Here is a 15,397-nt window from a genome sequence, read left to right as displayed (position 1 = left end):
TTTGTTGTGTGTGTGTGTGTGTGTGTGTGTGTGTGTGTGTGTGTGTGTGTGTGTGTGTGTGTGTGTGTGTGTGTGTGTGTGTGTGTGTGTGTGTGTGTGTGTGTGTGTGTGTGTGTGTGTGTGTGTGTGTGTGTGTGTGTGTGTGTGTGTGTGTGTGTACCCCTGTATGTTCCCTGTGGAGCTGTCATTACTATGTATTATATATATATATTATTAGGTTTGTGCCTTCTTTGTTACGTCCCCTGTCTAGGGGAAAAAGGGATGCAACATAAACTGGCAGGGAAACACGTTTTTATTTTAGAATTTAAAGATATTTACATGAATTAAAGACACTTTAACAAACCTAAACCTACTTTAAACAAAACCCAACTTATTCTCTACTCTAATTTAATGTAAAAAAACATGACTTCATACAAAAATCTGGCTTCCGTGGCCCAGTGCTTTCACATTACAAGGGGACTACGTAGATTCAAAACATACTAAGGGTGCGTTCGGAAATACAGCACTGAGCGCACTGGCCAATACAAACTATTGGCGAGTGCACTCCGGTGTGCAATTTCCGAACGCACCCTAACTAATACAGAGAACAAAACAATGTGAGTGTGTGTGGGTGGACAGCTTTACTGCAAATGCCGCTAAACACCACAGGTGTTTGAAGGCATTAAGTAGTCTCCTCCAACCAATCACTGGAAGCAGTGGTGATTGGCAGCCAGCAATCAGGAAATGGTCACCACCTGGAAGTGAACACTCACACAATCCCATAAATACACTGACACAAACCCACACAGCCACACAACCTCTACTCCATGCTCACATACAGTACGTAACAATCGTAAACGGCAGGCGGTCAGGAAGCCGGCCAATCAGGCAGGCAGCCAGCCAGCCAGCCAGCCAATCAGGCAGGCAGCCAGCCAGCCAGCCAATCAGGCAGGCACGCAGCCAGCCAGCCAATCAGGCAGGCAGGGGTGAGATTACGAGCCTCTTACCTGTTGCCCTAGTCAAGGGAATTACTTCCGTACCACTGGATGTTCCCTGAAATAGCACTGTCTAAAAATGGAAGAGAGAGAGAGAGAGAGGTGGGGGGGGCTTGGATGATTTAGAGAGAGACGGAGAGAAAGAACATTTCCTCCTTTGTACTGTACATCCGTGTTTTGAAAGTAAATATTTGTAATGATACTAATATCCATGAAGAACAGCCCATATATATATATATTGGAGCACTCAGTGCTGTCACAATAACAATAATGTGGACCAGAATGTTGATGGAAGCCCACCGGGGGCATTTCCAGCCTCTTGCATAATCACCCACTCAATTAATTAAACGGCCTCCAGCTGCACATGAATGTCACCTTTTATAACATGCTGTCTAGTGTGAGGATCAGGATGAATTTGTATTGGTCAGTCAGTGTGCACATGGAAGGAATTGGGCTTGACTGGTTCTATGGGTTCACACATGCAATACAGCAAAGATGATAAAGAAAGAAATACAAGCCTAATCGGGGAATTATGAATAATTTCCAATGTCTTATCTGACTGGTGATATGTACTACTACTACTTTAAAAAAAAAAAAAAAAAGTACACGCATAGGTGATTTTTGCCTCTGCCAGCAGGGGGGGGCAAAGAAAATGTTTTTATACATGCAACATATATGTTTATCATATATGTGACATACGAAATTGGCCGCCTGCATATATTCTGCATATACTTGCCATATATTGGCAAAAAATATATATAATAAAAAAGTAAAACAAGATGAAGAGTAATAATCTGCCGGCTACCGGGGGGGGGGGTGGGGGGGATTGGCCCTCTGGCCCCCCTATAAAATCGCCTATGAGTACATGTTATAGAGCTGCATGTCTTGATAGGCAAAACATTTGCAAAAACAAAAATAGCGATAATAGTAGATCTGTCAGAACTCGGAAGGTGTTGTGAGCTTGCAGACAGACTATTTTCGCTATTGGTGATACGACGAAATAGGGCTTAAGTGGTTAAGCTTATCCAATGATACTTTCGCAGCTATTCTAGATAATCTCTAGTTTCCCCCATGTCGATTCCAGCACATGTTGTCCTGCGCCACGTTCCTCACCTACTGTACCGGCCCGGGTCAGTAATGTAATGCGTCAGAGAGAAAAGACAGGCAGTGTAAATCACATGGAATCACCTCTCTGCTGCCAGGAGTCTTCCCATGACCCTTTTCTTATCTCCCTGTCTATTTGTCACTCTCCCAATATCAATCCCTCTCTCTCTATATAGTATACCTCTAAAACTTTCTTTCTCCCCCATCATTTTCCACTATGGCCCCGTGCCATATTCCCACCACCAAAATTGTTCAGCCCAACATAAATATCGGCCCGTATATGACTGGAATACCCTTTTTTGGTCCAGAGCGGCAAGGCTGTGTCATCCTCTTCTTTCTCTGGGCTGGAGAGGCTTGTGAATAGCTCTCAGCCAGCGAGACCACTTGACATGTGGAACAGCAGAGAGGAGAGGAGAGGAGAAAGGACAAGAGAGGAGGGCAGGAGATGACGGGGAAAAAAAGCAGACAAGTGGTGAAGAGAGGAGCAGACGAGGAGAGTAGAGAGAGGAAGGAGGTGGAGAACATTGAGCCAGGTTGCCGAGAAGTGCAGGAAAATTAATTCTAAGCCATGCATGAGGCAGGAGGGAGGCACGGTTTTGCATGGGATGATAGCTGATCATTTATTCATGGTTCATGCTCTCGACAATGATGCCAACTCTGCCTCCTTGACCGGGCACCTACGTCCTGTATGGAGGGAGTCGCACGTTGTTTCTATTTCACGATAGCCATAAAAAATAGAAACAACATGTACAACACCTCTGTTAACCCATTAATACCTGGAACGCATCTGTGTCACTTTAGATGTCTTTGGCTATTCAAAAATAGCAGATATACAAGCTCATAGCGCGGCACCGAGTGCCGCGCTATGAACTTGTAGATCTGCTATTTTTGAAAAATCGTGAAAAAAAAAATGTTTAGATATTTTTCCAAAAACTGTTAGGATTTTGATTTTTTTTTAAAGAATTGCCTCAGGTCTTAAAGGGTTAAAGCTACCGGTGTCCCGCACCTAAGGGAGCCGATCTACAAGCTCAGATCAGCTCTTTTAGGTGCAAGTAGAAATCAGGCATTACATCAACACACCTCTGTCGACGATTGTCTGAGAGGTGAAATGGAACTGCTTGGTTGTTTTTTGTTTTTTGTTCCCAGACTTCCCACCATCTGTTTCATTAATAACATTTGGGTGGTGTATTCTCGACAATAGAAAAAATTCACTAATATGTATCACATTTTGGCCACCATTCTTTTGTTGTTGTCTAAAATCTAATTTCTGGCTAATTTAAACAACATATTTGTGTGTGTGTGTGTGTGTGTGTGTGCGTGTGCGTGTGCGTGTGCGTGTGTGCGTGCGTGCGTGCGTGCGTGCGTGCGTGCGTGTACTGTAGCCAGTCTGATATCTGTTCTGTATAATCTCAATCTTGGTGCTCTGCAGTTTAGACAGCTGACAATTAGAGATTCTCAGCAAAAGCTGAGATTCTCGACAAAAGCACGGCTCCATTTTCCTTTGTTTGAGATGCCAGAGGTGCAATCAGGGAACATTCTCATTAATAATTCAGCATGTGAGCAGCATATAAACCACCATTCATTTAACCGCTTAAGCCCTATTTTATACTTTGTCGTATGCCAAGGTCGTACCTTGTAGATCTGCTCTTTCTTACTACTAATCATGTTATGGGGCCCTGTTACATGTGCAAACCTGCGTTGTTACAGTAGGCAATGGTGTAGTGTTGATTTTGGCAGCAAATTTGGATTCAGTTTTAGTCATAGTCTTTTGAATCAAATTCCATTTAGTTGTAGTCATATTTTAGTCATCTGAAAAGTTTTACTGTTAGTCTAGTTTTAGTTGACTATCATAGTCAACACTTGGTTGCATGCTGAAAATAGCCGATCTACAAGCTCACAACGCGTCGCGCTGCGACGCGTTGTGAGCTTGTAGATCTGCTATTTTCATAGCGCAACACCCAAGCGCAACCAAACATAAAATGACTTGTCTTTTAGTTCTACTGGATCTCTTCTCCACTCGTCCCTCCCAAACATTTAGTCTAGTTTCCATTTGTTAACGAAATTGTCAATATATTTAGTCATAGTTTTAGTCATCGTAGCTTAGTTTTTATTTAGTTTGTATTTAGTTTTCGTCAGTGAAAAAAGGTAGTCGACGAAATCAACACGGCAATGGTGTCTGTTTGTGTCTTACATCAGTGCATTTTGTCCGCCGGCCGTTTTGCCCGTTCCGCCTGCCCACCCATTAGGCAATTAATACGAGTATTTTGTTTACATTTTCGCCTATAATGACATGACCAGGTTGAAAGTGAAGCCCATTGTTCTGACTGTACAGTAGGTATACCCGCTGCGTACGTCAGTCCAGTTTGTGTTATGGGAGAGAGGAACAGAGGCATTGCTGCGTGGGTTGGTAGACGTTGTACTCACTCACAGTGAATCCATTTTTCAACGTTGGTTATTCTGACTTCTGATGATTCATTCCGCTTGCCGCCAGCCGAAGGGAATGAGTTGTGCTGAGTTGAGAGAGAGAAGGTGGATAAGGTTAATGGTCTTCATTTAGTAGGTAATTAGTCCCTCTTTGGGGATTTCCTATTGGCCATTTAGTAGGGTCAGGCAGAGTGACCTTTGACCTCTGTCACTCATCACTCTCCTCTCTCCTTTTTTTTGTCTCCAGTGTATAGAATCACCTTTAAAAACATGTCCGCTTTGATGCACCAATAAAGTAAAGCCTAGATGTAAATATAGATGAAATCATCCTTTTAAGATTGTCCTACTATCCTATCCTACTATTAAATGAACAAAACTCCATTTGTCTCCATTTGACCAATTGATCTGGGCTTGCACATGGGCATTGACCAGTGACCAGTGGCATATACCGGGAGTGAGGAAGCCATTCTTCACTTTTTCAATATTTAATCTGTTCACTAGGATGGACGGTGGGGGGGAAATGTGGGTATTGACAGTTTTAATGTCATTTTAATGTAATAATAATTAAATATAATTTGTTTGGAAAATGTCAAATTATACCATAGAATCAAATAAATGAAAAAAGTAATTGAAAAAACACGGCCCGTTCCACGCAGTATAAGGACGATATCAGTCACCAGAACCAAGGACGTGTGTTTTCAATGAATCTAACGTGGTTAAAATGGAGTTTGAAGTTACAATGTGATGCACATTGTAAGGGCTTTGGATAAAAAAAAGTGCTATGTAAATGAACCATTTACAATAGGTTTATATAGGAAGGGGGCGTGACTGATAAAATGAACATTGAGATGTTCAAATACCTAAAAACTAAAAAAGAAGGGGAAAAAAAGTGCACACAAAAACCTAAGTAGACGTTAAAATGACCCAAAACACGTTTGAAACTGTCCTCTTCATTTGCAATAAAAAAGGACCTTCATCAGGTTATCTTCTTTCTGTACGTGTGTACAATTTCTGCTCTTTTATTGTCAATAATGAATACAATGGTTGAAAATGCTGGACAGGAAGCTCTTACTGGAGAGCTCTCTCTCGTTCCTGTTAGGTTAGTTAGAGCTGCAGGTACAGAATGATTCGAATCTGGAACAAACCACGTGCGCTTGTGTGTGTGTGTGCGCGTGTACGTACGTGCGTTTTTCCCAGAAGGCGTAATAATGACGTGTTATTTCAGACAAATCTGAGAAAAAAAAAAATATTGCCTGCACATTGAATGGAAGCAAATTATACTTACCCCTCTCCTCTCTCTCTCTCTCTCCTTTTCTCCAGAGTGGTCCATCGCTGTCTCCCAGTGTGCCCCCTCCCCCCTCCCCCGGTCTCTTGTGTGTGACCTGGTAAGTGCCTGCCATACTTTCGTCATCGCTTTTCACATAAGAAAGAATATGACTCAGTCTGTCTACTGTCTTATAGGGCTGGTAACTTTCCTAAGAAATGATATTCGAATATTGGTCTTAAAAATTGGCAGATATTCCAATATATTCGAATATTATTATAAAAAAAAAAAAAGTAATGTTTGTTTGACAGGGACCTTACAAAAAACAATGTATCAAGTGCTCGGATCCAATAAAACATATAATTTGTTTGTTTTTATAACTTAATATAGGTTTTTTTGGCACGGTGGCGCAGTCGGTAGCGCTGTCGCCTCACAGCTAGAAGGTCCTGGGTTCGATTCCCGCCGGGGACGCTGTGGGCGCTGGGGGCGTGTCTTCTCCTCCGCGTCATCAGCGCCCATACCCTAGGTGGGGTTGGCAAAAGGGCCTACTCTGTGTGGAGTTTGCATGTTCTCCCCGTGTCTCCTAGGGTAGTTAATACCCTCACAAAAACATGTAGTAATCCTGGTCGCTATACCGCCTCCCCCATGACAGCCGGGGCGCCTGATGGAGGGGAAGGGAACTGGTTGGAATAACGTGTTCCTTCCACGCGCTACGTCCAACCAGGGAAACTCCCCCCTGTCGGGTGACAAGAAGGTCAGTTGGCTCTCATGCCTGAAGGAAGCATGAGCTCGGCCCTGGCCTCCCTACTGTGGGGGACTGGTGTAGTGCTGGTGTAGGGCTGGTGTAGCGCCCAGGATCACTTAGGAAATTGGCACCGGGTGAAAAAAAATGGGTTACAAAAATCGCGGGATAAAAAATTTAAGTTTTGTTAAGTATTGTCCCTGTCAAATAAACATAAAAAAACTGTTTAATTTGAATATCAATTTTCATATTCGAATATACAAATTTTCCCCATATTGGAGGAATATTCGAAATTCGGATATTAATTTACCAGCCCTACTGTCTTACTACAGTAGGTCCACACAAACTTGAATGTAATGCCTGATTTGTACTTAGTTGCGTGCCAGTGTCACACACCGGAAGTAGATCCGCAGATCTACAAGCTCACAACGGGGCTGTGAGCTTGTAGATCAAATAATTATACACAAGTCCCTTGCAGAGATTTAGGATCTGCTGCTAGTTACTTTGTAGTATGCATGCACATTCTCTCTGTGAGGACCTGTCTAATTGCACTGATAGACAGGCGCGGTTGCCAGCAATTAAGTGTATTTACACAGGAAGTCACCAACGTAAACAATTCATGACAGATAGATTGATGGCTCTGCTCAATGTAATTAGGTGACTAATGGATGTAATGTTTTCCCCATCTTTGGCAGATGGGGAACGGAGGAAAATAACTAAAAACCTCAATGTCAGTCTGCTTCTGCAAAGCACGCAGCAGCATGATGTTCAGCTCTTATTTGATGAATACTGTGATCGTGGCCTCTTGGGATGGATTTGTCCTCTTATTTCTATTGATCTGCAAACACGGTAGAACAATCGTAGAACACTGGCTAGAATACAGAACACAGGATTGAATGCAGAATTGAATACAAGAGTGAATACAGGATTAAATACAGAATGGAATCAAGGATTGGAGAGAGAATAGAACCCAGTGCAGTTCTTTGACCTATGTCATAGTGGTTCTTTCATTTCAATTTGATATATTATCGTGCCAAATCACAAGTTGTTTTAAGACGCATATAGAGTAGAGACCCGGCATTGTCCCACCCTGAGCAAGCAATTTTTGCGACAGTGACAACGAAAAACTCCCTCTAAAGTGGAAGAAACGTCAGGCAGACCCAGGCTCTAGGGTAGGCGGCCATCTGCCTCGACCGTGTCAGGGGGCTAAGAGAGAGAGGCAGAGGAAGAGACAGAGAGGGAGAGAGATACTGTACAAGCAAAAGCATAATATAGCAGTAAAAACTGTAAAAACTATCTCAGCAATAACAATATTACAAGTAGTTGCAACGACAGTAGTAAGAAATGAAGCATAGCGTTAGTTCATGCAGGACACAGAAGTCTTGCACGCCAAAGCTGTAACTACCTGTCAGTCAGCTGATGTGAACATCAGCTTTCTATTCCCCATTCACAGTACTGCTGGTCATTACGTCACACACTCATACTCCAATCACAGCTCACGCATTAGCAAAGAGGTTCCTTTTAAATACGGTTCGAATTCTTCTTTCTTGGTTGCTGAACCAATGCATTCTGCTAGCTCCTCCTCCACCCCAGCCTCCACCTTTTGATTAGAGTCTGGCATAGGCTCAAATACTTGTGATTATCATGTATATCTGCTAATTCAAACTAATATGTCAATGTACTGCTTATTGTTGACATTGTATCCCTACGGGGGATTTGCTTAAGCATTCCCTGAATATATGCTTAGCAGGCTGCTTTGACAAAATTCAGTGAATATTCTCCCAAGAGCGGAGCTCTAACGCCAAGCTTAACTGTATTCCATTTGTGGCAATAAATGGTTAAATCTACTTTGACGTGAGTGTTTCTGATTGAATTATGACGGCATAATGTCCCCGGATGACAGGCCTTACTGGAACATGAATCCATACAATGTTAATTACATGCACTGATGGGACGTGAACCCCCACAATCAATGTGGCGAGAAGAAGAGATGATGAGGATGGACTTCTTCTGTCATGTATCATCCTCAAATGTCCAACTCGGTGTGGTGTGGTGCAGCCATGCCCTTGTCTCGGGCAGCCGGGCTCCACTTGGAAGAGGCCGGCGATTATGTGTCGGCTCACTGAAAGCAAACCACAGACGAAATACTGCCACGTGGGGTAAACCACTGCGCTTCTTTCATATTGGTTGACGCCCGCGGATCAAAGTTCGCTGAAAGCATTGCGCCAAAAGGTCGCAACTGTCCACTTCGCCCGATTGCTCCCATTATTTGGAAGTGAATGGGTCGCTGGCACTTCTTTGAAGCGTATGTCTGACCATGCCCTTAACTAGGCATTACAAACCTGTCTCTACACCCTCAGCCGTAAAGTTCCCTGTCCATTACTCACCTGTGGCCACTTCAACAATCAGCTTGCTGCCTAACAGTGCCTATAAATCTGGACCCATTCCACTCACTCGTTACCGCTTCAAGTATGTTGCATCATGCGTGCTGCTTTGGCTTCCTTTCTAGTTTCTAGGTTGTCGTTGCCTGCTCCCATGGACTTTTATGTTGTAAAATAAAGCCTTTGACTTTGAACTGCTCTGCCTCATCTGCATTTGGGTCGTACTCTCTCACACCGTAACTCATTCACTGCCAGATTTATTTCTGGCTGTGTTTGCCCACTACCAGCAATTATTTTTATTTTTTTTACTTTCAACAGGTCACAAAAAAATTATATTCATTATGATCGCAAGTCCAATCGTTTGTAAACAGACAGGGTATGCGTGTGTGACGCCCAGACAACAAACATTCCAATCGGCTCGGAGCCCTTCTCCATGCAGCCCTGTGTAAACACGTCATTTCTCATCAAAATTGCATGGTTCACCTACTTTTTCAGCTGGCCACAGAAAATGTACATCCCTTATGATCGCGTGTCCCAACTGTTTGTAGACACACAGGGTAGGTTTGTGAGTGGCCCAGATAATAAATATTCAATCTGCGACATTCCCTTCTCCTGTAGCAGCAGTTTGTAAACAGCGCGTCTGTCGGAACTCGGCGGAAAAAAAGGCAAGCCGAGAAAGATCTGTTTCAATGACATAGAGTTAAACAGGGAGCAGACGGAAATGGAAATCTTGGATTTACGTTATTTCCGTATCCGGTTGAGTTACAGTGAAAGTAGTCACTGCGAGTGATAAAGAAGAGTGAGATCTTTTATAAAATAAAAAAATATGTATATACTTAGTCCCCCAGAGCTCTAGACAGGTCTCCTCCGGTTGTGCAAAAATGATCTTTGCCAAAATTAGCCAATTTACAAGCTCAAGACAAGTTGTGAGCATGTAGATCTGTTTTCACCAAACGTTTGCCACATAATAGGGATGTTAGGGTTCAACTCCAGAATATTACCTCAGTATTGAATACAGAACAGACGACAGAATACTTTGAGGCACACACATGGGTATTTGGGGATGTGGCTGAGTACGCCATCGTCTTGGATGTGCAAACAACACAGGCAGTGGTGGAAAGTAACTAGTACATGTACTCAAGTACTGTACTTAAGTACACTTTCGAGGTATTTGTACTTTACTTTAGTATTTCCAATTTCCAATACTTTTACTTCCACTCCACTACATCTGAGAGGCAAATATTGTACTCTTACTCCACTACAATTATTTGACAGCTTTAGTTACTAGTTACTTTGCAGATATAACTTCTTACATTATAAAACATACATTAACCACTTTATCCCTATTTGAAAATAGCAGATCTACAATCTCACAACTCGTCGCATCGCCACACGTTGTGAGCTTGTAGATCTGCTATTTTCAAACATTTTAGTACTTTTACTTTTGGTACTTTAAGTACATTTTGATACCAATACTTTTGTACTTTTACTCAAGTAAATTTTGAATTACGGACTTTTACAGAGTACTTCTACATTGCGGTATTGATACTTTTACTTAAGTAAAACATTTGAGTACTTTTACCACCACTGAACACAGGTTTGAGCATTGACTTTGTGAGACGGATTGTACAGTGATATATGGTATTTCTGTCCTATCGCAAAACTATGGTTAAGGATCGTAGTGCAGGGATCTGCAGCATGGAAAATTAAGACCACATATATGCATTTTTTTGGGCTCCTGAGACACAAAAAGGACCTTTCGTTTAGACCTCTCCTACACACTCATGTGATGTCAATTCCCTTCCCCCTTACTAGGGTGTGATGTCAGTGTAGCTAAAATAATAGTAACCAGGACTAAATGTATAATAGAATACAGGATTCAATCCAAACTTTGATTGAATACAGAACGGAATACAGCAAAAAGTGTTGCACATAGACCAGGTCTGAATGCAAGGAAAACCTGCTGAGAAGACACACATGTGCACCCCCTCACCAAGGAGAACGTACCAAGTAGACCAGTGGCTTTCAACCTTTTTCATGCCAAGGACCCCTAAATTGATATACATTTGGCCACGGACCCCCCATCTGAAAATGTTTTGTGCCAAGCAAAGATTTGAGTTAAAAATGTTCGCTTTCAAAAAATATATATATTCAAAGATATGCACACATTTTCAAGATGTTTCAAAAATAGCAGATCTACAAGCTCATAGCGCGGCACTCGGTGCCGCGCTATGAGCTTGTATATCTGCTATTTTTTAATAGCCAAAGCTAAGTGGTTAAAGCGATTGTGACGCTATGTTAACTAATTTAGCTGGGGACCCCCTAGTACTCCCCCAAGGACCACTGGTGGTCCCCGGACCACTGGTTGAAAACCACTGAAGTAGACGTCATGAGCGAGCAGAGAACAGCTAATATAAAACACATCTTTGTTTGGATAGTCAAGAAATATATATATATATATATCATTTTTAAACAACGGAAAAAGATTTATTGGCTGCTGGAGACTGATTTGATTAGATTTTTATTAGAAATTTAAAAGCACAACAACTCAAAGTAGTGTCATAGACCATATTCACACGGCGGCCATGTTGCTATTAAGTCAATGAAGTGCCACCCCGGTTTCCACGGCAACGGGGTGGCACTTTCAATGTTAAATTCCAATATGGCCGCCGTGTGAATATGGTCTATGACACCAAATCCCAGAGGATGGCACTTAAAAGCATTGCTGAAAAAACACTCATTTGCAAAGTGGTCCTTGATGGAAATAAACAGATAGATAGACCTAATAGCATCCCCCACGCCCACGGTTCAAACTCCCTCCTTTTAAAAAGTGATCCATCAACAAGACAGTGAGTGAAGAAAAATAAAGATAACTTCTCCATCACAATCCTCTGCTACAGTCCAACCATGTCAATATTTCATAAATAGAAATGGTGGAGGGGCATGGGGTGTTAGCTACATCGTTAAACCGTTTTTGTTGATTTAACCTTGAGAGTCAGTGTACAAACAGTCCATTTTTTCTCAGGTGTAATCACCATTCAGCCTCTGTGCTCTCATCTGAGCTGATGTACAGCTACTACGTGGGAAGACTACAGCATAGAAAGACTACTGGATAGCAGCCTGAGAGCCATGACCTTGTCTCTCATACACAAAGCCAGATCTCACCAGTGGTCGAAGAAGTATACTCAGATTGAAAGTAGTCAATACCATTATGTACATGATACATGAGTAAAAGTACAAAAGTATTGGCATCAAAATATACTTAAAGTACATAAAGTAAAAGTACTCATTATGCCTTATGCCAGCAAAACAACAGGCACACAATGCCTCTTAATACAGAATACTCAGCTACTATCTTTTTGTTACTGCTGATTGTTGGGCTTGTTTACCAGATCCAGGGACCCTTCGCAGGTGTGTGTGTGTGTGTGTGTGTGTGTGTGTGAGTGAGTGTGTGTGTGCATGTGCGTGCACGTGTGTGCCTGGGGCTGATGATGATGTTGATAGATGTGTTGTGCACAGAGCTGTTGTTTGCTGGCGTGGCTTGAAGCAGAGGGGCATTGTGGGTGGGCTGGTGAGACGCACTGGGATCCCATTCTGGGAGCCATGTTTGTTTGAGTGCATGTGTGTGTGGGGGGGGGGGGGGGACATGGCTGCGGCCAGGCCACCAAGACTGGCTGGGTTACCATGGCGACCAGTGTCAGTGAACAGCAACATGTATTTGTTTGTCAAGACAGGTTACATTCTATCTTCTCTTTCTCTCCCTCTCTCTCTAGTTATCATCGATCAGTGGTTCTCAAACTTTTTAATTTCAAGGACCCCCCCATAACTCAGAGAGTGTACAAATGGAACCAAATGGAACCTTTTGCGGGTCCATTTGGTTCCATTTGCACACTCTAGTTACAGACCTGTAAGGGTCTGGTCTGGTCGCACTGGCAACTTGTGAGCTCATAGATCTGCTATTTGTTTTTAATATATAATTTTCATCATTATCTTTGGTATAACATGCCCAAAAATAGGTACGCCAGGTTAAACAAACTCCTCAGCAGCTGTTCACAGCCTATAATTCATAACGTCATGATTCCTCCATGTGGCCTTCTCTCCATTCAACGTCCTCAACAGTGGGGGCCCGGCTCGTGTTCAGCCGGCAGGGGCCCTGAGCCCCGGGGTTTTATCCCAGCGAGACAGCTCACATTCTCGGGGAAAGTGTTTAACCCCTGGCCCTCTAACCTCCCACCAACCCCCCCCCCCTGTCTCTCTGTCTCTCTATATGGCCATGTTCCACGGCTCTGCTCCTTTCTCCTGGCGTTCTCCTCTCCTTATCGTGGAGTTCAGCCGGCCTACGGCCTCTCTTTTAATAGGTACTTATTTGGTCAACAAGAGAAATATCATATTTTTGGAGCCCGCCCCCACTCCATGTACTCTCCGCTTCCTATCTCCCTTCTTTCTTTCTGTCCCAACTCTCTCTCTCCCTCTTTCTCTCTCTTTTTCCCTCGTTTTCTCTCTCACACTCTCGCTCTCTTTTTTTTTATCTCTGGCTCTATCCCTCACTCTTCCCCGCCTTGACAGTGACACCCTCCTCAGTATACTGAGCAAGTGTTAAATGTCTCCTGCGGAAATTCTCAAAAAGTAGCCTAGGCCCATATGCGTCACATTTCTAACTCCATCGTATGGCGCATGTAAACTTTGTGGCTCGCTATTTTCGCCACACGACACTGTCGTACGTCAAATTACAGATCAGGCTTAAGTAATTAATTGTTCTATTCTAAATATCTGTTATGTTTCTGTGCTCTAAGGTGGATTGGTTGTGTAACTCTTGTAACAACTAAAGTCCACTCAACTCACACTCAACTTTATTGTCACATCACTGTCACATCGTCTGTTTATTTGCATAAATGGACGTGCTGGCTATTTTCCTGCTAATCAAGCTTCCATGTAGAATATGGTGTAGAATTGAAAACGCAGGGTTCTATTTTAAACATGGTTATTTTTGGAATGTTTAGCGTACCATAACTGGTGTCGGTCTTCTAATGAGCAGTGCTCAATGAGCAACAACTGTCCTGAGAACTCGGTAGCACCACAGCAGGGAAACACAGCGAATCTGAGGAGAATGAACCAAATCCCTCTCAGCTGGAATTCAGAACCTAATGGGCTGCTCACACGCACACACGCACGCACATGCACGCACGCAAACACGCATGCTCACACACTCTGTTTAAATAACTTTTACAGAATTTGTGTGTGTGTGTGTGTGTGTGTGTGTGTGCGCGTGTGCATGCGTGCTTGAGTGCATGTGTGTGTGTTTGATCTCTCTGCTCCATGTTTGGGCAGGCCTGTCCCAAAACAGAACCCTCAGTAAGTCGGTGTGTCTAGTGGGGCGAACCAAACCCACAACCTGCTAATCTGCTCTAATTGAGGCTTTCTCAAACACAGCACAGACCCGCTGATGTACCTACTACTCAGCTGTTTGGTAATGATCGGAATGCAGACGTCACTCCTGAATCAGGAACTCTGTTACCTCCACCTATACAGTGTACACCTTCACCTGTCTACTGTCACCTCCAACTATCTTCTGTCGTGTGCTTGTGTGCAAGCATACAAGCACACTCACATTGTACTTTGTACCAGCATGCAATGCGAGTCTACAAAGAGACTCAGCACTAGTCATTTCTCGTCATATTCTCGACATGTTTTCGATCATTGGCTGTCCTTTAAGCCAATGGGGATACTTTCCCATACTCTGAACGGGCGGTCTTGTCCTCCCAAGCGATGGTACTAGACACGCCTCTCACCTCTCTGGCTACTATACACGCCTGCCGTCGGTTCAAATCACTGTGACACAGAGTAATTAATATATAGGACAAAATGTAAGTAAAGTACTTGAGTAAATGTACTTAGTTACTTTACACCTCTGCATACGCGCTGCGTAGCGTCCGTTCTGCATGCTGGTATACATGACTGAGTCTTGTTTTGTATATATATATTTTAGGGGGGGGTGGGCTTTTCTGCCTTTATTGGATAGTACAGTGAAGAGTGACAAGAAACAGGGAGAGAGAGACAGGAAGTGACACGCAGTAAAGGTCGTCGATCCCGCGACTCGCTGTCATTGGAGCCTATACACTGCAGTATGTGGTATGCGCCTTAACCATATATTGGCGGGGACTAAAGACAATAAGGGTTGTAACAGTGAAAGCTCATGGTAGTATACATAAAAGCAATGAAGTAATAGTTAAGTGAATAAGAAAAAGAGGTTGCGCATCAACAATGGGTTTTCTCAGTGGAGTGCTAGACCCAAAGTCCAGTATACACATCAAAAGAAGGAATTTAAAAAAATCCCTAAAGGGTAGCACATGCAAAAAATGCAATTAAATGGAGGTACAAAGTACTCACATTTCCTTTTTTTTATTGGCACACCAATAAAATGAACGCTTACGCGTTTTGCCTATGAGCCTCTGATGCTCTGAGGAAGGCTCATAGCGAAATGTGAGTACTTTGTCCTCCATTTAATTGA

The 15,397-nt window shown here is 43.0% G+C and overlaps 1 protein-coding gene across 2 annotated transcripts in view; it reads left to right on the top strand.

The window, feature by feature from the left end:
- Positions 1-15,397, top strand: part of plcb4b (phospholipase C, beta 4b) — a 128,567-nt gene that overhangs the window by 23,589 nt on the left and 89,581 nt on the right. For both annotated transcript variants that reach the window (XM_080453641.1, XM_080453640.1), the window contains one exon: positions 5,823-5,887. The gene's annotated coding sequence lies outside the window, so the exon portion shown is untranslated. The remainder of the gene's footprint in view (positions 1-5,822; positions 5,888-15,397) is intronic.

This window comes from Gymnoscopelus braueri (genome assembly GCF_963280865.1).
Source record: "Gymnoscopelus braueri genome assembly, chromosome: 16".
Lineage (NCBI taxonomy): Eukaryota > Metazoa > Chordata > Actinopteri > Myctophiformes > Myctophidae > Gymnoscopelus > Gymnoscopelus braueri.
Note: the sequence above shows the minus strand (reverse complement) of the source record. Positions and strands in the feature narration are given on the sequence as shown.